The sequence below is a fragment of the Pogona vitticeps genome, chromosome 6 (genome assembly GCF_051106095.1).
Source record: "Pogona vitticeps strain Pit_001003342236 chromosome 6, PviZW2.1, whole genome shotgun sequence".
NCBI lineage: Eukaryota > Metazoa > Chordata > Lepidosauria > Squamata > Agamidae > Pogona > Pogona vitticeps.
In genome coordinates this window covers 79,609,178-79,633,074 of record NC_135788.1, presented here as the reverse complement: position 1 = coordinate 79,633,074, position 23,897 = coordinate 79,609,178, and the positions used below count along the sequence as shown (strand labels likewise).

The 23,897-nt window shown below is 41.3% G+C and overlaps 1 long non-coding RNA gene across 1 annotated transcript; it reads left to right on the top strand.

Moving 5' to 3' along the window:
- The first annotated feature begins 14,972 nt into the window (after positions 1-14,972).
- On the top strand, positions 14,973-23,681 carry LOC144583581 (uncharacterized). Its single transcript, XR_013537459.1, has 2 exons — positions 14,973-19,510; positions 20,167-23,681. It is a non-coding gene; the product is annotated as an uncharacterized LOC144583581 (long non-coding RNA).
- Positions 23,682-23,897: the final 216 nt, after the last annotated feature.

Here is a 23,897-nt window from a genome sequence, read left to right as displayed (position 1 = left end):
TAAGGTAAAGGTAAAGGTTCCCCTTGACATTTTCAGTCCAGTCATGTCTGACTCTAGGGGCGGCGCTCATCCCGCTTTTCAAGCCATAGAGCCAGCGCCTGTCCGAAGACAGTTTCCATTGTCACATGGCCAGCGTGACTAGGGAACATCGTTTTTACCTTCCCACCGAAGTGGTACCTATTTATCTACAAGCATTTGCATGCTTTCGAATTGCTAGGTTGGCGAGGAGCTGGGACAAAGCGACGGGAGCTCACTCTGTCACGTGGATTCGATCTTACGACTGCTGTTCTTCTGACCCTGCAGCACACAAAGGCTTCTGCGGTTTAGCCCACAGCGCCACCACGTCCCTTTGTATCAGAAGTATGAACATACAATTAATAAATATACTTTTAGCCCAATAGTGGGAAGTAGCACTGACAACATTTAGAGCAGCTAGCATCAAATCTTCCATAGCACATGCTTAGGAGTGTAAGCAATTGCATAAAAGCAATCACATGACCAATGAGAGTTCTCTTCCCAGCTGGCCATTATGCTCCAACTCTTCTTCTGGATGGGCAACTGATTGTTCAAAGGACAACCTGCCAAATGTGAGAAAAGCTTTGGCAGATGCCCATATGAAAAACTGCAGCTGGATTTTGACCAAGGATTCAAATAGAATCTTAAGGACTGGGCTTTTTCTTCCCTTTTGTATCTGAAGAAATGAGCTACAATTCACAAATATGTCTGCCAAGTAAAATGAGTGCTTCAAATGTGTGTACTGAATGTTACTTTCAATGGCATGCACATACAGCTATGTATCACAAATACTTAACACCCTGGAGAGCTTCCACATCTGATATGTAACACCAGACAAAGTGGACTGGTCGGAAAGGAAGTTGTTTTAGTGATAATTGCCCACATGAGCAGAATTATAATATTTGCTTTGGGAATGAAACCTACCGGGTGACTAGCATACCTAATTCCAGAAAAAGAAGTCAGACAATAACCCAAAGCCTCCTATTCTGAGCACATTTATCATACAAAAAAGTACACATGAATTCTCAGGAATTTACTTCTGAGTAAATCTGCGCATCATTCCGAGACCCATCCCCAAATGATCTTCCACTATTTGTCTCCTGCTACTTCTTAGCACTGCATTCTTCTATCATAATCACATTATTTATCAACTCATCAAAGAAAGAACTCATTTTAGTAATATATGCAGTATTACACATTCATTTTAGGCCAACAGTTTTCAAAGGCAATATACTGCTCATTTGTTGAGGTTTGTTACAGAGCACATGTAGCTTTAAACATTAAAATGTCATTCTTTGGAGGGGGGGGTGGTCTGGAGGAAATAACCATATAAAATGCATTTTCCAAAGGGTGAAATGGAAATTTCTAAAAAAGAACAGACACAATGTGTACTTCTCCTAAGCAATAATAAATTGCCCATCTAGAATTAATGATCTTCCAACATTTCTTTTAAAAGACTTGAAAAGAACTAATTAATGGAGCACATTTCAGGCTAAGCAAATTGCAATGATAAATGGGATTACTAGAAGCTATGAATACAATTCGTAACTGAAGGAAAAGAGCAAACCATTACTCAGGACATTAAGGAATGCAATTAAGGAAAACATTTGGAGGCACTTAATTACATCTACAGAGGACAGTTAAGTAAGATCTTGAGCCTTGTTGTAGCTGCAAACCAAGCCCGTCAGGAAATTACTTACATATAATGAGAGTAGAATTGTGCTTGACAGGAAGACACCTGTTTTGACATGCAAGCAAAATATTCTTATTATGAGAGACTGAATGTGTACCTCAAGAAAGAAAAGAGATTGTTGGTGCAATTATGAAACTCATACACAGAAAGGAAAATATATGAAAATGTAAAACATCTAGTTGCATCATGAAAATGCACTATGAGAATGCTGATGAGGTCATCACACAGAGATGGAAATCATTAATTCAATTTAAAACTTCTTATCCCCCCTCCTCCTTTAGTTTCTGAAAGGGCTCTTAGGGATCCCTTGTGTCCTTGAGAAATCTTTGGGAAAGTCAGGATGGAGTGGCAAAGCCTTTTATATTGTGATATGTATGGTTGGTGAGAAACTGTTTAAGTTGGTAAGTAGAGACGAGCATAAGCTGAACTCGGAACCAGAAAAACCAATAAACTTGGCCGGTTCGTGGTTTGGTTCATGACCCAATTTGAGGACCCCATTTTGCCAAAGCAAAATGAAATGCTAGACTTCTTCCCTTTGGCGTTTTGTTTGCTTCAGCAAAAGGGGATACCCACCCACCCCTTTCCTGCCTTTTCTGCTGCCCTGGTTGCCTGGGCTACCTGCTCCTGCTGCTACTTCCACTGCTACTGCTGCCACATTCTCCCTGGGTGTCTGGGAGCCATGCTCTGAAGCAGCGACTGGGCTCCTTGCAGGAAAGCCAGTTCCTGCCTCTGAACATGCCCCCTCCTCCCAGCTGATCAGGGTGCATGGCACCCAGGAAGGAAGAGGAGGCACGATGGTGGCGGCACAACAAGAGCAGTTAGGCCCCCCCCAAAAAACCAGGAACAAAACAAAAACCGAATCACAAACTGATTCAATTTTCTCGTTGGTTTGTAGTGGGTCAGCATTTGCGGTTCATGGCTAACCACAAGCTACAAACCATCATGAACCAACATTTTTCATGTTTGTGGCCATCTCTACAGGTAAGATATACCTCACCACCTCTTTTTTACTTTGGTTTCTACCCATGCCCTTGGCCCCATATCTATGTCTTGTATAGTGAGACTTTTCCAAATCTGAATTCAGCTTGCCAGCCAAAAACAGTTCCTGACCCTGCTATATTGTCTTTTACCTTTAAGTATCCTTTTAGCATTTGAGGAAACTCCAGGGAGGCAGTGGAAGACAGGAGGGCCTGGCGTGCTCTGGTCCATGGGGTCACGAAGAGTCGGACACGACTTAAGGACTAAACAACAACAACAAAATCCTTTTAGCAACATTTTAAAGACAGAAAACTGAGTCTGCAGTTTTCTCAATACGATTTCTGTTGGTGAAGATCAGGCCAGTGATTTGGATACAGCTTATTATTTCCTAGGTACATTTTAATTCTCATAATATCTGCACGTAGGCCAGGTACTGCCTGTTGAAACCTCTGAAAGCTGTCTCCGAGACAGACAGATAAAGCTGGAAGGGAATCTCAGAGCTAGTCTCTGGCACTCTCATTATCTCTTTTTTAGCTTCTGTTTCTCCTCAGTGATTAGAAGAGGAAGAATCAGAAACAATTAACTGCCAAGGGGAAGTAAGATAAAAATAGAGAGGTGCTATAGGTGGTCACTGATCTATGAATACCATTATCAGATCTCTGTATTCTGCTTGCCATTTATTTCAAAGTGGATGTTGCCAAGTCTGGCAATGAAACAGTAAATGAGTGCAATTATAGCGTAGTTGGAGCATTCTTTGGCACTGCCCTTCTTTCGGATTGGGATGTAGACTGATCTTTTCCAGTCCTCTGGCCACTGTTGAGGTTTCCAAACTTGCTGGCATATTGAATGTAGCATCTTAACAGCGTCATCTTTTAAGATTGTAAATAGTTTGACTGGAATACCATCACTTCCACTGGCCTTGTTGTTAGCCATGCTTTCTAAGGCCCACTTGACTTCACTCTCCAGGATGTCTGGCTCAAGCTCAGCAACCACACTATCTAGATTGTCCGGGACATCCAGATCTTTCTGGTATAATTCCTCTGTGTATTCTTGCCACCTCTTCTTAATGTCTTCTGCTTCTCTTAAGTCCCTACCATTTTTGTTTCTTATTATGTCCATCTTTACACAAAAGGTTCCTTTAATATCTCAATTTTCTTGAACAGATCTATAGTTTTGTCCTTTCTATTATTTTCCTCTATTTCTTTGCACTGTTCATTTAAGAAGGCCCTCTTGTCTCTCCTTGCTATTCTTTGGAAGTCTGTTTTCAATTTTCTGTAACTTTCCCTATCTCCCTTGCATTTTGTTTCCTTTCTATTCTCTGCTATTTGTAAGGCCTCATTGGACAGCCACTTTGCTTTCTTGCATTTCCTTTTCTTTGGGATGGTTTTTGTTGCTGCCTCCTGTACAATGTTACGAGCCTCCAGCCATCGTTCTACAGGCAGTCTGTCCACCAAATCTAGTTCCTTAAATCTGTTCTTCACTTCCACTGTATATTCATAAGGGATGTGGTTTAGATTATACCTGACTAGCCCAGTGGTTTTTTCAACTTTCTTCAGTTTAAGCTTGAGTTTTGCTATAAGAATGAGTTTTGCTATGATCAGAGCCACAATCAGCTCCAGGTCTTGTTTTTGCTGACTGTATAGAGCTTCTCCATCTTTGGCTGCAGAGAACATAATCAATCTGATTACGGTATTGCCCATCTGGTGATTTCCATGTGTAGAGTCGCCTCTTGTGTTGTTGGAAAAAAGTGTGTGTGATGACCAGCTTGTTCTCCTGACAAAACTCTATTAGCCTTGCCCTGCTTCATTTTGAACTCCAAGGCCAAACTTACCTGTTGTTCCTTTTATCTCTTGACTCCCTACTTTAGCATTCCAGTCCCCTAGAATGAGAAGAACATCTTTCTTTGGTGTCAGTTCTAGAAGGTGTTGTAAGTCTTCATAGAATTGGTCAATTTCAGCCTCTTCAGCATCGGTGGTTGGTGCATAAACCTAGATTACTGTGATGTTGAAAGGTCTGCCTTGGATACGTATTGAAATCATTCTATCATTTTGTGATTTTATCCCAACACAGCTTTTTCCACTCTTTTGTTGACTATGAGGGCTACTGCATTTCTTCTATGGGATTCTTGCCCACAATAGTAGATATGATAATTGTCTGAACTGAATTTGCCCATTCCCATCCACTTTAGTTCACTGTCGCCCAGGATGTCAATGTTTATTCTTGCCATCTCCTGTTTGACCACATCCAGCTTACCAAGGTTCATAGATCTTACATTCCAGGTTCCTATGCAATATTTTTCTTTGCAGCATCGGACTTTCCTCTCACTTCCATGCATGTCCACAGCTGAGCATCCTTTCGGCTTTGGCCCAACCACTTCATTATTTCTGGAGCTACTTGTACTTGTCCTCTGCTCTTCTTCTGTAGCATGTTGGATGTCTTCCGACCTGAGGGTATCATCTTCCAGCATCATATATTTTAGCCTTTTGTTTCTGTCCATAGAGTTTTCTTGGCAAAGATCCTGGAGTGGCTTGCCAGTTCCTGCTCCATGTGGATCACGTTTAGGCAGAACTCTCCACTATGACCTGTCCGTCTTGGGTGTCCCTGCATGGCATAGCCCATGGCTTCTTTGAATTACCCAAGCCCCTTCGCCATGACAAGGCAGAAATCTGTGAAGGGGGCCTTGGTGCTACCCAGCCTGAAATGCTTAAAAGGGCCTTTGCTTGGAAAACTGACTCAGTTTGGTTTGGCTTTGGTCACAGCTGGTCAGTTGCCCAGAGGGGATCAACTCCCAGGGTGCACTTGAAGATAAATGATCAGATCACAGTCAGGCTCATCAGAAATCCTATCCTTCTGTTGACCAGGTGGGAGAAAGGCAAGGGACAGGCTTGGTTGCTATGCAGACATTTGAGCAAGTTTCAAGCAATGCAGACAAAGCAGAAGAGTGTATTTACTAAAGAACGATGTTCTGGCTGAAGAAGGAAAACCAGCTGTGATGTCATATATATTGTTTTTTTCCAAGGGAAGTGAGACCCTGAATTTTAGTTTTGCCCCAACTCTATGAAGTGTTTTCCTTTCTCCTTTCCTTCTCCAAAGTCTTTTGTTCTAGCAGTGAATTTTTGCAATTTATTGGGAACTTCCTGGTCAAAATTCCAGAAAATCTTTAGGACTTTTTTGATATGTCTGAAGGTTGACCCTTCACATTCATTTAGTGTATTTCTTAATCAAACACATGGATATTGCTTTCAGTTTAGTGGATTGTTTCAAAGCAAAAGGAATAATTTACACTCTTGTTATCAGGACATGCCTTTCTCTGGCTCCAAAGGATTTATTAATATAGCATAGAGAAAATGATGGAAACCCAGTCATGTACCCAATTTATGCTTCTAGAAGATTATTCGGCATGGCCTCTTTTTGCTTCATGCAATGGTGGACCATATCAGGCACCTTTCATCAAGCAAATATTAGCTCTACCCCTCTCTGTCATGGCTTTAAATATAGGAGAGTGATAGCCTGAAGAAGAAGAAGTTAATGAACCTGTGTACAATCCCCATATTAGCTAGTATCTGAAAAAAATGAGTGGTTGGCTCATGTGGGAAAGCTACCTACATTGGACAGCTTCCGTCTCTTCAGACTGTCACTGTCAGATGTTGAAAGTGACAAGGGGTAGGAGGACTGACACACACATCCTTCTGTGTGTGCCTCCACATGCTTGTCTAGCAACTTATTAGAGTGATAAGCTTGTTTCCCTTTCAGAAACAGTTACTGCTAAACAGGCTAACAACATTTTTTATTTGTTTGTTGTTTATTCGATTTTTTTGTACACCCATGTATACACTGGAATGCATACAACAAAAAATATATAGAGGAGATGGAAATCAACTATGAAAACACAAAACTATCCTTACAAATAAACCAAACAAGGCAGGCAACAAAATAACAGTTTTACCTCATACAATATTATTTTCCTTCTTCCTCTGTCCCAATTAACTGGGGAGATCCTCCCCAAAACTTCCCTAAGTTATCACTAGCTTTTTAAAGGCACAAAGGAGGGTGACTTGTGTAATGCCTGTGGGAGAGCATTCCATAAGGAGGATGCCACTGCTGAGAAAGCTCAGTTTGTAGTTGACATTTTCTAAGCTTCTCAAAGTATTCAACACGTACAGGCATGAGATCTATGAGGACCAGGTCAGACAAACAGACAAACATGGTAGAACACATTGTGTGAACACAAAGCCTCCAATCTTAACAATTACAGTTGGATATCCAGGGTAAAAAAAAAACGCGTTACAAAACTGAAAATATAATAAAATGTTATAAATAAAGAATTTATCCATATAAGATCAATGGTTGTGGATGGCACATCATTATAAACAAGGGACTTCCAATCCCCCCACACCTTTATTTCTTGATTCAGCGCCTTGAGGGTTCTTGAAAAAATTGTAAAGCATCTGGGCTATTCTTGCGCTTAGGAAGTACTATCTGTTACTTTTAATAGATGCAAAATGAGACATGCATCCAAATGTGCTGATCAAGAGGAGGAGGAATCCTGAATTCCTCAGCCTTCTTTGCATTACCAAGATTGTTATGATAGCCATGTTGTTCTGTACATGACAAAAGGATGAAATGTGGGTACAGAGATTCCTGAACAATGTTTCTCTGTTGTCCCCCTCCTCAAAGCCAGAGGCAAAGATTTATAACTGCCCTGTTTCTTTAGAAGAGATCACCTCTGAAGAATTGGACTTGATCCATGAAAGTTCATATTAAAATAAAGCAGTTAGTCTTTAAGGCACCACTCCATTTTTGTCTTATTTGTTTGTTTATTTTTGCTTGAACTGGCTTTAGTCTGCTCTCTTTCACTAGCACACGGAGGGCCAATGTTTGATTCTGAGTTAAACTACTTACCTCAACTGGCTCTATTAACTAACCCTATTCATTCACTGGAAGGAACTGGTGGTTAAAATTGCTGTGCAGAAAGAAAATTCAGTAGCTGCACTCCTGTCCAAACCATATAATTCTATGGTTCCTGAGATTTCAATCATGAATTTTGTCTTCTCATTTTTATCACATCATTTACAGAGCTGTGGATTTGGTGTTTAATTTATAAATAATGAATATTGATTGGTATTGTATTGCTAGTTCCAGTCAGAGTAGACCTATTCACTCAAAGGGGTTTCTGCGAGTGTTCACTTACCATTCCACAATTGATTCAATTGGTTTATTCTTAGTAGAGACTAAGAGTACAATACTGGTTGTTGTAATTAACCAAGTAGACAATTATGAAAACTGTGAGTTAAAGTCATTGGGAAAGTGCATTAACTATCATGGATTTCTTTTTCTTTATTTATTTCAGCAATTACAACTCTGTTGCTTAACTAACAAGTCACATTTATTTGAAGAAAAAGTTAATGTATATTGATGATCACCGCAAATAATTTTAGATTAGATTCAGTGTATGAATAAAACAATTAAGAGGCAAAACCATGTACAAGTTTCTTATTTATTTCCTGCCATAATATAGGTCCATTCAATAGTCACATTATTATTTTTCCTTTGCTCTATTTCCCCCTTGCTGAGTAATTAAAAAAATCATTATCTTTGTTCACCACTATACAAAACCTTTAGTTTTGCTAATCTGGGCAAACAAATTGGGTCAAAGTCATTTAACAAATCATGATCATTCTGGAGAAATCTTAGAACGTGACAGACTCACAAGTGCTTTTACGTTGCTTTCCTGAAATTTGGAGACAAACATCTGGTCTGCGAAGGGATTCTCCATACCTCTTCTGTTTGTTAAAAAACTTGGACTATACCATTGGAAAGATGAAATGCCTATCTTCTATCACACAGTGGATTGAGGATCTCATAACCATTTTAATGGAGATCTGTGTAACATATAAGTAGATGACAACTCTGGATGGATCAATATTTTGATATTTGGTCACCTGTTCTGGAAGCTAATTGTTTTCTCTTTCCTTTCTTTAATTATGGTATTTCTACTTTAACTTGTATCTTTATAGCCTTTTGAATAATATATTAGCTGCTGTTGCTATGATTTTCTTGGGCCATCAAGTCTCATTCAGATTAATAGAGTCTTCAAAGCAAATGTGATAATTTAATCATTTATTTCTTCCTTTCTTTTCTTCTTGTAGAAGGATTCAAGATATTGTGAGCAGCTCTCCTAGTGTCACCACTTCCAGAAATTTTCCATGCCTCCCAGTGGGAAACTTGTTATCTGAATTCATTGACTGATTCAATGAATCAATTCATATCAGACTAATCAAGTCAGTGGACTCTCCTGATCAAATAAGTCACATATGCCCAGCAGTTTTCCTTTCAATGTTGTGACATTAGAGTAAGGATATCAAATCAATCACTCAGTGAATAAAAGTGAAATAAACTGTCACTGAGAGAGGTATAAAGTAATTTTGAGAGGCAATCAGTCTTCCTAATGGATGGGTAGCTAATGAAGACATAGAGAGAAATAGAAACGGTGTGCTAGAATCTGATGCAGGCTCTCTCCAAAACTAGCCTGGTGCAACCAATGTGCAAACAGGTTTTTTTCAGTTGGTGTGGCACCCTTCAAGCACCTCCCCTTAGCATCCATCCAGCCCAAATGACTATAGGGGCATCTGGGACCAGGGAAGCCAGAGGCTATCTTGCCTTTTGGCTCTTTGACCTCTGTGTCCTCCTACATATCCTCCTACAGTACATATATTTTTCCACTGCTATTCTGAGGGTTTCCTATAAGGCTCATTTTCTTGTCTCCGCCTCGACCTGCATTTCAAAGGAAAAGCGATGCAGTTGCTCTTGTCTCTGTGTGACTTTTGGGCACATATCTGTTTAGTTGGAATTAGGGTTTAGGCTTTTCTAGCTTAAAAACAAATTTCTCAGTGAAGATTTGTGATTCATTTTTAAATGCTTCTCATGTTTTGTTGTGGGGCTAATAGTTCAAGTGTCTACTCAGTCCGAACACTGCTATGAAAAGGAAACTGATTAGTTCCCCCCCCCTTCCCTTATGAACATTCACAACATTTACTACATAGATGAAAAAAAAAATTATAAGACAGCAATTTAGTAGATGCCCATTTAGTGAGAATGGTATCAAATGAGCCTTGTTAGTTGGTGTCAAACAGAACAGTAGAGGCAGAAGAACAGAGAAATAATGTTTTAAAGTAAATTCTGAAAAATGACAAGGGACGTTAGAACTCTGAGTGATATAAATTATAATCAGGTTACTCAGACATAAGCCCTATTGACAAAGCTAAACAAGATTATGGTGCCATCTCCCAGTGATGACTTTATTTTGTGGAACCCTGATGTCTGGGTACATAATCATTCCTAAAGGCTGATTCAATAGAATTTTCTCTCTGTGTTATTCCTATTAAAACTATATTCTGCTACTATATATTTGATCTCCTCTAAGTGACAAACATGGTTGCCTATATTTATTGTTTTTTGATATGTTCACCTGACAGCAAGAAGTTCGGCATGCAATTGAAATGAAATCATGATTATCATTATCTCAGTTTGTATAATTCCCTGGATGATGTAGACTGACTTGCCACAAAAGCTAATTCAAATACTTTGGGGAGAAAGTAAGGTAGAGAATACCCTAACAAAAGAAGCAATTTTCAAAAACCATTCATTCAGTATGGTGAATGATAGGAAGAATATTGTTCATTAACCACCACTGAATTTCAGTGAGAAACAAACAAGAACAACTTTTCCCCTTAGAGTAAGACTAAGTGGGGTTTTTGGTGGGACTAGTTCTAGAAGACATCCTGATGATCAGCTAAGACGAGAGACAGTGCTAACTGCTCCAGAGGGATTGGGAAGGCCTACAGTTCGCCACCTTTTAAGACTGCTTTGAATTGTTCATAGGGCAGGAATTGCATGTTTGCAAACAACCCACGGTAAGTTGCAAAACTACCTGTTTTACATGTCCTGTCTTAATGTGATTCCTTATATTAAAGCGGGATATGGATCAGCTGTGAGCCCACCAGTGGGGTGGTGCTGGAAGGTTGCCTCCCACTACTGATAGCACTAGAGACACAGCCAGGAAGCCTTCCAATGCTTAATATCCATTGTCCGCTGTTTAATTCAGGGGCCCAACAGGGTAGCTAGAGAGTACTCCTTCTTCTACATAGAGGCAAACTTGTAATGGAGCAGGTATTTTAGCTCAGTGGCCAAGGCCACCTCTTCAGGCTGGAAAAAAATGCAGTTCTCCCTGTATGGAATTGCCCATCTGATTGGACTGCCCTCTCATTACGCCCTCCATTATCCCAACCAAGCCCTGGGACATTGGGATCCCCTGGCTAGGGATGGCTTTCTCCCCAATAAGGACATGTGTTGCACTTCCAAAGCTTCAGAGAACATAGACAATGTCCCATTCTTTTCTGGTCAGAGGAGGAGCCACACCAATGGACATCATCAGTGCCAAATCATGGAGTGCCCTTTGCAAGTCAGCCTTCAGGCTCTTTCCAGTTCGCCCCAAGGATTTCAAGCTCTTGGTTTTTCTTTTTCTTTTGAGAGCCAGTTTTACATGGACAAGACGCTACCCATGGGATATTCCATGTCATGTTTGTCTTTTGAGTATGTTAGTTCCTTTTTGGAATGGGCACTGAAGTACAGAGTAGGTCTGATACAAGTGGTCAATTATTTGGATGACTTTTTGTTTTGTGGGAAAGAAGGCGCTGCACAATGTCAGGTTCTTATGAAGGCATTTCAGGAGCTGACTGGAGAGCTCAGTGTGCCTTTAGCTGAAGAAAAAAACAGAGGGTCTGTGCCCAATTTTAACTTTTTTGGGCATTGAACTTGACACCATCCAACAGTCCAGCTGACTGCTAGAGGCTAAGATTGTGGAACTAACCCAACGTCTTAGGACAATGTTAGCACAATCCAAGGTTACATTGAAGGAGTTGCAGATGCTAGTTGGGCACCTGAACTTTGTCTAAAAGGGGATAGCCCCTGGCAGAGCTTTTCTGAGAAGGCTGTGCGGTGTCATGAAGGGTTTCACTGAGCCACATCACAGACGTCGGCTTTCAGCTGGGATGAGACAGGATTTGGCAGTATGGTTCAAGTTTTTGGACAGGTTCAATGGATCTCCTTTTGGAAAAGTGAACTATGGCTAGGATCAGATTTCCAAGTACAAACCAATGCTTCTAGCTCCCTGGGGTATGCCATATACTTCAGGGGTCGTTGGTGTGCTGGAGGGTGGCCGGCAAGTTGGCAGGCAGTTGGCATCACAAGGGACTTCACATTCTTGGAGCTTTTTCCAATCATGGGGGCCATTTTGTTATGCGCTGAGTTGTGGGCCAACTTGGTGGTTACCTTTTGGTATGAAAACCGGGCAGTTGTGCATCTAGTGAATTCACTTATGTCCAGATCCCAGAGGGTAATGATCTTTGCTTGGGCCCTGACATTATGCTGCTTGCAATTCAACACAGTATTCCACACAAGACATATCCCTGGAGTAGACAACACTCTGGCTGATGCCCTGTCCTGTCAATAGATGGACCAGTTCAGGGCGTTGGCACCAGGGGCACAGGCTCACCCAGACATCCTGCCAGATGAGGTATGGAATCTTGGAGGGCATAGGTCAATAGAGCCATGAGCCTAGTAGCGGCCCCCAGCACTTGTCATAGTAATGCCACAGCATGTACATAATTTTTCTCATTCCGGCAGGAGGAAAGGCTAGGGCAGGTGTGGCCCACCCCAGTTGATCATTTGGTGCAATTTTGTGTATATTTGCACCAGAAGTGATTGTGACCCAGATCAATACAAGGGAAGATGTCTGTGCTGGCATTCTACACTAACGTTCGAGGATACCAGGGGCCTTCCGCATTAGAAAAACGATAGAAGGTTGGTACAAGGAGTGGGCTGGCGCCAGAGATACCCCCCCCCCATTTCACCAGACATTATTAGCAAGGTTAGGAGAAGTATGGGATATGGTGTGCTCAGATCACTTTGAGGTCTTCCTTTTTTGGGCAGCAACACTCATAATCTTTTGGGGGCCCTCTGAATAAGTGAACTGGTTGCAACAGGAAAAAGTGATACATCTCTGTCCTCTTTGCAAAGGAAGGAGGTGAGGGTTTCTGAGGAGCAAATAGTTGTATTCAGTTGCAGAGATCCAAGACCAACCAATTGGGGAAAAGATCAGATCATAGTGTTGGGAAGATGTCCGAGAGCCGAGATTTGCCTTGTTAAGGCAGCAATGGAGTATGTGAGGCTTAGAAGAGACGAAGACAGGGGTTTCCTGAGGCATGAGGATTCATCACTGCTCATAAAATATCAATTCTGGAGGGTCACTTCTCAGGATTTACAAAAGACTGGGATTCAAGGTTGGCTATTTGGCACCCATTCATTTCGTATGGGTGCTGTGTCTACAGTGGCTGCTCTAGGTTATAGCATAGAGGACATTAAAAAGGCAGGGAGGTGGTATTCCAACAAGTACTGTGGTTCCGTGCGGCACCTACCACAGTTGTAGGTGCTGGCATTTTGGTTTTGTTTTCTTATCATTGCAGGTTCAGGGATGCTGTCATCCCAAGTTCGAGTTCGTCTATGTGGCCACAGCTATGTGTTCTGGGCAGCCAAGTATGCCAGTTGGACCAGTTGGGGTCGAAGCCTGTGCCTTGGTGCATGGGCTGTACTGGAGTGGTGGGAACGGAGAGGCATGCTCTGGGATAGGTTCTTGGAATTGGTGTCCCAGAGTACTCTGGATGTGCCCTCTGACATTGTGTTGATCACCTCGGTGGCAATGACTTGACCCAGCATGGGGGCAGGTCACTGATATTGCAGATCATTGTGCACCTACAGGTTTCATTGAGTGCTTTCCCAGAAAACATGTAATGTTGTCTGCGATCATACCACGAATGGTGTGGAGGGCCAGGTGCGATCCTAAATGCATCAATAGGGCCCAAAAAGGAGTGAATCAAGAGGTTGGAAGGGCCATAAGGACCGGATTGGGATCAGTGATTTTGCATCCTGACATTAGAGTTAGTCGTCCTGAGTTATACAGCGATGATGGGGTGCATTTATTGGATTTGGGGCTAGATTTGTTCCTTCAGAATTTGCAAGGGGGCCTTAGGGCCAAAATCTTTGGCTTGGTGGGGGCCCCTGGAGCAGACCCCCCCCCCCGTGGTGAGTAGTGCAAAGCAAGATAGGTTCAGGGGATTTCCAGGGGAAACACACAGCAGGTGCAAGGCACCCCTCCTCTCAGAATTGCAATAAAAGAGGTTCAGCAAAGGGAAAAGGAAACAGAGGACCCCAGAGGTTGCTGTGCACTTAGGGTCTCAAGGCTCGGGTGGGGGGCGGCCTCCATGTACTCTGGCACAGATGGCCAAGACAGTGCTGGGCTGTATGACAGCACACTCTTGGTGTAGGAACTTGCTGGGAAGGGGTCTGGACAAATCAGTCAGGAGTGACACTGGATCAAGACTTGTTTTGCACTGTGGCAACCCCCCTTGTGAAAGGGGATGTTCAAGTTTTAATAAGTTAATAAAGTTGTGGCCCTAATTTAACCAAAATACAGTGGTGCCCCGCATAGCGACGTTAATCCGTTCCAGGATTAACATCACTATCTGGATTAGTCGCTATGCGGGGGGGGGGAAACCCATAGGAACGCATTAAAATGGGTTTAATGTGTTCCTATTGGGGCGAAAACTCACCGCTATGCGGGGAATCCTCAATCCAGCCGCCATTTTCGCTGCCCGGTAAGCAAGGGCAGGGCGCGAAAACACTGCGGGCGGCCATTTTGCGGATGCAGTGGTGATTTTGGAACTGCCAATCAACTGTGTAAAAAACATCGCAATGCGAAGATCGGTAAGCGAAACGCTTACTGATCATTGCAATGCGATTGCATTAGTGATTGCAAAAAATGTGTCACTATGCGAATTCGTCATTAAACGGTGCGCTCGTTAAGCAAGGCACCACCGTATTGTGTCTCATCCCGTTATTCCGGGCTGGGAAGACAGAGGATTCAGATAAGGACACAGAGAAAACCGATAATATCAATATAGTCTAAAAATGGAACTGGAAAGGAAAATACACAAGTACTGATTTTATGTAGGAAAGACTGTAGGATACAAAGGCTGGGAAGTGACAAAAATCATTCTACAAGATAAATGACTGATTTGTTTGACTGAAATGGAAGAGCCCCTCTCATAGTATTTGTTGAATAGTTCATGGCTGCTAAGAATATGTGCTAGAACCAATATCAAACATCAGGGTGCATGCAAGAAAGACAATTAAATGTTCTTTTGTACAGAGAAGAGGCAGTGCAATGATTCCTAACACACAAATGCATGAGACAAAGAAAAATCCGGCCCATCTAATGTATTCCCTCAAGAATTCTTAGCAGCACAGTCTTATATTTCCTGTTGAATGCACTTGTCATGACAATTCTAAAGAAGACAGTGTAATAATTTGTTTTCCTTCATTTATATTGCAAAATACTGGTTCAGGTTCTCTAAATAATGTTTTAAAAATGTGCAGAACCTTGAAGCAGCAGGTATTCAAACCCACAGAATGTAATTATACAAAGTTTTACTGTTGTATGGAAACTCATAGGCCTTAAGAGCTCTGTGCTAACAAATGAACAGCAAACAAAAACAGGTTATTTGTCAAATCCCGTCTTGCAGAGCACCTCCAGGGCCCACAGCTATTTTTCCTAGGAACATAAATGCAACACAAGCTTTAGAAAGTACTATTCTTGCAGTTATCTGTGATAGGCTATCAGTAACTTTGTTTTTGAGGAAAACATTTTCTCTGCAGCTGCTTATCCATTGATTTGTCCTTAAAACAGCCATAAATTTCAGAACAGCTATAGAGATGGTGTTGAGCAGATTTCACTGCTGTTCTTTCTCAGTTACATTTGGGTCATTCACACATTACTCAGCAGAGAAGATACCTTCAATAGCCAATCTGACAAGTATGCCTATATGAGTATCCACGGATGTCTTAGACTGCAACTCCCATGACCATTGTTATACTAGTTGGGGCTTACGGGAGTTGATGTCCAAAATCTCAGGGAAGTAACAAGTTGCCTACAACTGCTGTATGATCACCAAGTAATTTCCAAGCAGCTGAGGTAGACTTTGGCCATTGTCCTGCACACTGCTACAGGGAATTCTCATCAGACAATAAGATCCTGTGAAGTCACACAGATACACAAAAAGAGACAAAGATAGAAATTATGGAATAACATCCCTCCAAAATTATATCCTTAAGGCCTCCTTGAAGGTTTGCACTACAGGGATTATGAGTACTTCAACTGAGATAGTTTCCTAATTGTGGGACTTTCTCTGAGAAGGTCAATCTAATTAGGGTTCATGCACTCTCAGAATATCAGCTGAAGTCTCAGGAAAATTATGTGCTTCACTGGATCTCCAGACAGGGAGACAAATCTCAGGAACAGTGGTGCTTGAGAAAGAAAAAGGTTGACTTTTTTGGGGGGAGGTGGAGAAGGGAAAGGATGCCAGCCCTAGAAAGAATGGCAGCAACTGTGTAGTTGTTGGGTGCATTTGGCCAAAAGACTTTAGTGGCTCTGGAGTTCCATATTAACTCATTAGCCATTTCCACAATTAATTGCCCCTTAAGCAGTTCCACTTCAGCTCTGAACTCTTGCATCCCTTGCCTATGTGACATCAAAAGGGCCCACCCCAGTGATGTCAGAAGGGCCCATTCCAGAGTTTCAGGCCATATAATCTTACGGAACGGGATGGCGTTTGTCAGGCAACCCCACTGATCTTTGTCCCTGGCAATGTAATTGACTGTACTAATGTATTGGATCCTCAGATATATTTATAGTAGCACGATAGCCTCCAAATGAACAACACCAATATAGAAAGAGTAGGCAGGCTTCATGCATATTTATAAGGTTTTAGCTGTCATTTCAGAATAGGAGAAGAAATCAGAAAAGTGGTGGGCTGGATAGGAGGAAGCTTCGCATGAGATAGGACCAAAGTGTTGTCTGGTGGGGTGAACCCATAATTATTCATTGGCAAAAAAAACACCTCTGTTTGAAATCTTGCCAGTTCATAGAAAAGAAAATCCCCAATCCATGGTAAATTAATCATGTTATTAGGACTTAAACATTAAATAGTTTTCTGGATAGCGCAGTGACTTGGGCATCTGTCTGTGGAGCCAGAGGCTTTGTGTTCAATTCCCCATTGTGCCTTCCAGGAAAAAAAATTCAGCTGTGCGACCTTGGGCAAGCTGCAGAGTTCCAGGACACCCGCAGTAGAAGTGAATAGTAAACCACTTCTGAGTACATACTCTAGGCCTAGAAAACCTTAGGAAGGTTTGCCATATGTCAGAATCAAGTTGGCAGCATGTAAAAATAATTTAAATCTCACAATGCACTCAAAATTTTCAAAACATCATGGATAGAGGTAGAACCTTAAAACTACAGAGCTGGGAGGTCCCCCGTGGATCATCCATTGACTACCTGTCAAGGAGGCACAGTGGGGAACTGAATACCTAACCTTTGGCTCTGCAGCCAAAGATCTAAACCACTGAGCTATCAAGCAGCTGTATGTCACAAAATGAATTATGCATATTTGATTGGCCTCCAAAAAGATTATTGTCTGGTGATTGATGATGAGGAGAAACATTTTATTAAATACTTTGAAGGAAGTGTTAAAATGTTCTAAGTGCTATGTGTCTACTGTAAAAGAGAGACATCCATGTGCATGGCTTACAATTGAATGCACATACAGTGGACCCTCGACTTACAGACGGCTCGACCTACAGACTTTTCGAGTTACAGACTTCTCTGGCTGCAAAATTTAGATTCGACTTGCAGCCGGAGAATCGACTTACAGACCAGAAAAAAGCCAAAATGGAACAAAAACGGAACAAAAACAGCCGGTTATGGATTAATCGATTTTCAATGCATTGTAGGTCAATGGAGACTCGACCTACAGACTTTTCAGCCTGCAGCCACCATTCCAATACGGATTAATTCCATAAGTAGAGGGCCTACTGTAATGGAAGGAGGAACGGAGAGGAAAGTAAACAATGGAGAAGCAGCCCTTTCTCTGTCTGAAGGGAGGGGACATGTTCTCCACTTTGCCCTGCTATACTTTATGGGAGGTAGGAAGTACCCTTGATCTCCTGTCCAAGAGCGGGTCTACTTTACCTAAGTTCAGTGGTTTCTGGAGGCAAGAAAAGAACTGGCCAGAGCATTGGGGAATAAATCTGCATGTTCCATTTCATTTCAGCACAAACCCTGGCTGTGGCGTTTCAATTTTCACAGTGTCTTATGCAAGTTTCTTGACAAGATCTGGCACTGTTTTCCCCATACAGTAACCTCTGCGGTGATCCAGTTTGCAGCCATTTTGCTCCTTTCAGTTTAACAATTTATTTTTTTGCCTTCCTCTTTGCCTTCATTTTGCCCTTTTGAAGCCTGTGCTGAACTTACTTGTTGAGCAACACCTTTCAGACAATTACACTGTTGCACACAGAAACATGAAAGAGCCAAAATTACAGTATAATCAATGTGCCAGAATTAAAACAATCAGTGACTCACTAATGTAAATTCTTGTTTGTTGCATTTAAAACCTATTGACCTTAGTTCTTCTTGTTCTGTAATGCAAATTTGATTACTCATTCTGCTGCTGCTGCTTTAAAGACAGTCCAAACCACCCTCAGAATGGATTTTAGAAGTCATTACTATTTATAACAATTAAGATAAAAAGAATATAATGAAATAATTCTAAGCATATTTTCAAACGGTATGTTAATTTTTTTTTGCATTCATTTTTTTGGTGTTCTTTAGTAAAGCATAATGTTTGATTTAGCGATCAGCATTAGCTAGAGATGTCAGCTGCATCCTATTCCTTGATATTTCAGGACAAATAACTGAGAGGGGCATGCGGCTGTATTTAATATCAGAAGATGAACCTTCCTAAAGTTAGAGAGGTTAACAGGCATTATTTTGGAACCGAGCCAGCTGGCCAGATGATTGCAGCATGATGAAATCAGGTAATGTGGTCACGTGGCAAGGCAGAAACTGTGTGTGTGTGTGTGTTTGTGTGTGTGTGTGTGTGTGTGCGCGCGCGCAGGGCAGGAAACCATTTTCAGTGGCTAGGAACTCACAGACATGCTGCCAAGGCTATCATTGCAATGCATATGATCACTGTTGTTGGTCCAGGTCGCAGAGAACTGGCAGTGGCGGCAGGGAGAAGTGACAAGGTAAACATGCTAGCAACCAGTCCTGACAATCCTGAGGAGCAGAGGGAAAGAGAAGAAGAGGAGCCCGAGTGTGAGTGGATAAAAGGAGGAGGCATTGGAGAGGAAAGGGGGAAGAAATGTGGAAATCGGGTAGAGGCAGATAGACATAGGAGATGGAAGAGGTTGAATGAGGATGTGACAGAGAGAGAGAGCATGAAGGGAAAGCCTGGACAGGGGGATGGAGAAGGAAAAGAGCAGGTAGGATGGAAGGCATTGGTATAGCAAGGCCAATGATGTTGGTTTTACAGGTTGGTCACCCTATTTACACCAACAGCTAATGTCCTGGACTACATCCTGAGGCCTCAGGAAAGGGTAACCCAGCATTGAACCCAAAGAGAAGCCAGATACCCCAAACTGGCAAAGTCCCAAAGGGTATTCTTTTCCGTGTTGAGCAAGACAGGTATGGCTCCCAGTCAGATAAGTTCTAGACCTCTGATTCACCCCTGTTACTTTTGTCATCCACAAGCTCAAGCTCATGGCTCCCCCAGGATCCAGGATCTGTGGGACAGGCAATTTTTCTTCCCTGCTGAGTTCTGGAGTCTCAGCTTCGTCATTACTGGAAGACTTCCAGGGACATGACACTCAAAGGAGGTGAGAGGAAAGACCTATAGCAACTTACTCCGCCTAACAGTTGCCATCTGCCACCACTTACTAGCAAGGGAGAATAGTCCCAAAAGCAACCCTCTCAACTTGACAATATGTGCCTAGCAATGCTTACCTGCAAATAGTGCCATTTCCTGAAGCTACTTACTTGTCTGGAACATCTCTGTTTGGCAACACTTACCCACTGAGAGGGCAGGTCCCTGAAGCTAGTTATTGAGATAGACGGTCTTTGCTTGGCAGCTGTCATTCATGTGGGAGGCTGGTCCCTGGAGCCACCTTCCCTACTTGGGCATCTGCCCCTGGCAACACTTACCTGCAGGGAGGGCAGGTTCTTGAAGCTACATACCTGGCTTTAGCATCTGTGAGTAGAACTACAGAGTAAGGAATTAAATAATGCATATTTTGGTGTATGAACCATTTTTTAATGCTAAGAAAACATACATTTTTAAAAAGCCAAAATGAATCACTATATATAAATAAAAACTCATATATGCGTATATAATATCAGAAAAACAATGGATGATTTAGAGCTACAGAAACAGTACCTTCTGTTCTTTTTGTTTGCTTGTTTGTATTTACCTTGGAACAACTGCTAATAACTTCCAGCTCTGTTTAATGTGCTTTTTATATCTGCTTTTATACAGGTATGTTAAATATTTCAGTTGAAGATTTAAAAGAGGCAAAACAATGGGAATCCATGATAAGGAGCCATTTATTGTCCTGACATTTTTAATGGAACTTAAACAGCAAAAGGAAAAGATGGGAATATGTTATGACTGCATAAAAAAAGGAGGCAAGCATGGGAAAAATAAACTTCAAAAATACATCTTCAAAGTGCCATTTCTTGGTCACTGCTTCTTTAAACTCTTTGACATTGCAGCGATGGAACTTAGAGCCTTGATGGTACACAGGGCCTTATTAAGAACATAGCCTGAATAATATGTTAAAGCAGAAAAAACAACCTTTAATCAGAATGGGAAGAAGGAGAGAGATTGGCTTCTGATAATGCCTGTATTATCTTCAAGGAGCAAAGTGTTTTGGATGCACTCAAAAGGCTGAGAAGGAATAGAAGAGAGAACGGAATGATGGGTTTAGGTCTAGCATAAATGAGGCCAAAGTAGCAAACTTTGTGGGATAGAGAGCAGGGACTGGTTAGACAGCAGGGATTGATGAAATGGAAGAAAATTAGGCCTTAGACAGGGGGAAGAGCGAGAGTGCGGGGAACAGAGAGCCATAATGGTGGATCTGGTACTTACCCTGAGCTGCTTCATGTGAAATGTGGGGGGGGGGGGGGCTGAGAATGAGAGAGAGTGAGAGCAAGAAGAAGAAACACAGACAGACAGGGGGGGGGGGGGTCCATAAAGGGGAGATGGAGATTTTGATGGCCAGAGCAGGCTTCAGCAAAGTAATGGGAAAGAATGAGTAGGGAAAAGGAAAGCTTTTCTAAAGGAGAGTTTTGGGTGAACAATAGCAGATCACAAAATATGTGCGTAGTTTCTCTGGATGGTTGGAACATAATGGTGTTTATTCCAGTCTGGCACTGAAAATATAACTGGAACAGAGATCACTGTTGTTACATTAAATAGTTCCTCTTGGGTTATACAATATTTTTTTGATAATTTCCTATTATTTATTTTCATCTAACATTTATTATGTCACCAATCCAAAGGAGGAATCCCCCACCAATATAAATTATTTTCAAGATATTTCTCTCTCTCTTTCTCTCTCTCTTTTACACACACACAAACACACAAACTTACTGTGTATGACCAAAGGCCTATGCATATATAGTAAATAAAAGGACAAATTCAAGTCACTCAGAAAAATACAAGGATAGAACTTCACACATTCTTTCAAATTCCATAGTACAGAACTGTCCAAGCATAACAGGGTGTATGTAATATCTATTTTAAGGGTGTTTATTTTATATCAGAGATTGCAAACAATAACCATTCTATAAGTAATTTTTAAAAAAAGCTTATCAGCTAATGATTGTATCACATTCTCATATGGTGTATATTCGTTAATATTGAGAGAGGATATACAACAATAATCTTTCCCTTTTGTTGCTGGGTAGAATAATAAATAATAAGATTATGTCTTTGATGGAGTTATATCCTCTAACACAATTCCTTCCTATTGCTAAATACCAAGACAGCTTCCATTGAGATACGCAGATGACATAATCTGAAATATGAAATCCATAAAAGCTCTACACAATAGTGGAAGGAGGAGTCCGTGTTGGATTATAAGCTGTCCTGTTGTGCTCTTACTTGATTATAGCATACCACTGATGGGGGAAAGTGTATATTTAATGACCTCATTATCACACTGTATGTCACATTAAAAAAATCCTTTCCCTCAGGGCTTGATGGTAGTCAACTTCTGGAAGATTTTGCTAACCATATCCTCACCAATTCAGTGGGCCTTCTCTAGTGCATCTTACGATGCTAAGCAACAGGATGTCAGCCAATGATGTTTTGTGGCATCCAAACCAGTCCCCCAAGTTCTGTAATTGGGTGGTATAATTTAAAGGCTTGTTATATTATCCTTATTTTCTAACATCAGCTATTTCTCTACAATAACATTATTTTCATTATTCAAGGGCTTAAATTTTTGGAGTCTTTCAGGTTCCTGAAATAGTAACATTTTGTATAACTTTGAGAAATCCAGAAGACAATGAGGCCCCTATTTTGGGGGTCTTTGAGAGACTATCTTTTAAAAAAATGGACACAGTTTTCCTAGATTGCCTGCAGGAATGGTGCCACTTGAGCTTCTGTTATTAATAAATTGACAATTGACTCCTCTTTTGAAAATTTCAGGAGGGATTGGAATTATGCTGGAACCTAGGGATAGGTTAGGCATTTGTTCAGTTTTAATTCCAACCTGAAGTTCTTCCATGCTTCTTGAACTTAAACAAGGACTGGAATGCATTTAAACCTCAAAACCTGTACTTTGAAATGTAGCACACAAAAATGTGTAGAAATATATGTACTGTATATCTGAAACAGGGTGCAGAGAAATGCATTGCATTCAAACATATGGACAAAATCCATTATTCAGTGGAGAAATCATTTTGAAAATTCCATTTAAAATGTAAAAAACAACAATAACGCGCACATTTCATGCATGGACTGTATCCTCATCTGGAAATTACACTTACAGACTGACTTGCCAGTTGCTCTGGTAAAAGCCAGTTGGAAATTATTTAAACACATTCAATTAGGTTTCTCAGAGAACTGGAATATAGCAACCTGTTAGTTTTATTGTTGTTGTTCTTGTTACTGAAGATGGCAATATTATAAAAATATCACATTGGGTTGGTCAGGTAGGTAGCTTGACTTTGTCTGGTGCCCCCATTGCTACAGTTCTATGTCAAAAAGAGCAGGCGTGGCATAAGTCCTAATACTGCAACCTCACCACCACCACCAAGACTTGTCCCATGCCACAGAAATGCCATCATACCTTCCATTGGTCTGCCAAAATGTAGACTGAAAAATCTGCGAACTAGTGAACCCTGGCTAGACTGGTCCATTCAGGTGCTCCTGTACTAGCTACTCTCACATCGAGCCAGAGAAAGGAGGAAGAGGATGCTGAGGTAGCCACAGAGGCCCATCTCCCCATCTGTGCTGGAGTTGAGGCCACACCTTGTTTTCTCCACCTGCAGTCTTGTCCTTGTCCTGAGCTAACACTGGAATGGGTGAATGATTTTATGCAAGAATAAAAATCTCTTCTACAAAGGAAGCTCAATATTTCTTTTTTTTATTGCCCTGCGTAAATTGTGCAGATCTCATTCTATAACGTAAGTCTAGACTCCAGGTTCTTTATTTTTTTTCTTCATGCCATTTCCCATTTTTCATATATGCTCATGTTTCCTAGCTGGAGATATTGGCTGTATCTCGCAAATTTAAATGTAAAAGAGGTTTTTTCCTCTGCAAGCTTCACAAATTAATGTTGATTTCTTTGGATAACAACCTCTGAAGTTTGCAACACATCAGACGTAATTGAACAAAAAGATTTCTTATTGTGTGCTGACATGATTAAATTTATCCATTAGCCCTTGTCTAAAATCATTGGCATGGAAGAGGACTTACCCAAGCTTCAAAAAGGAATTGAGGGCTGTTACAGATAGAAAGTAAAAAGCTAAGTAAAAAAAAAATCACCTGTACAGCCATGTGATCCTGAACATGTTTCAGAGAATCCTTTATCAAGGAAAGGAAAGTTCCTTTGACCAGTGTCATGTTACGTTATCTAGTAAAGGAAGGGTGATTGCTTAAGTATTCCCACACACCAACCAGTGCCTTGTTTTATGCCCTGTCTCACACTGGTTGCATGATCAGTCATGAAAAGAGGGTCTGTGGGAGTGAAGGATGCT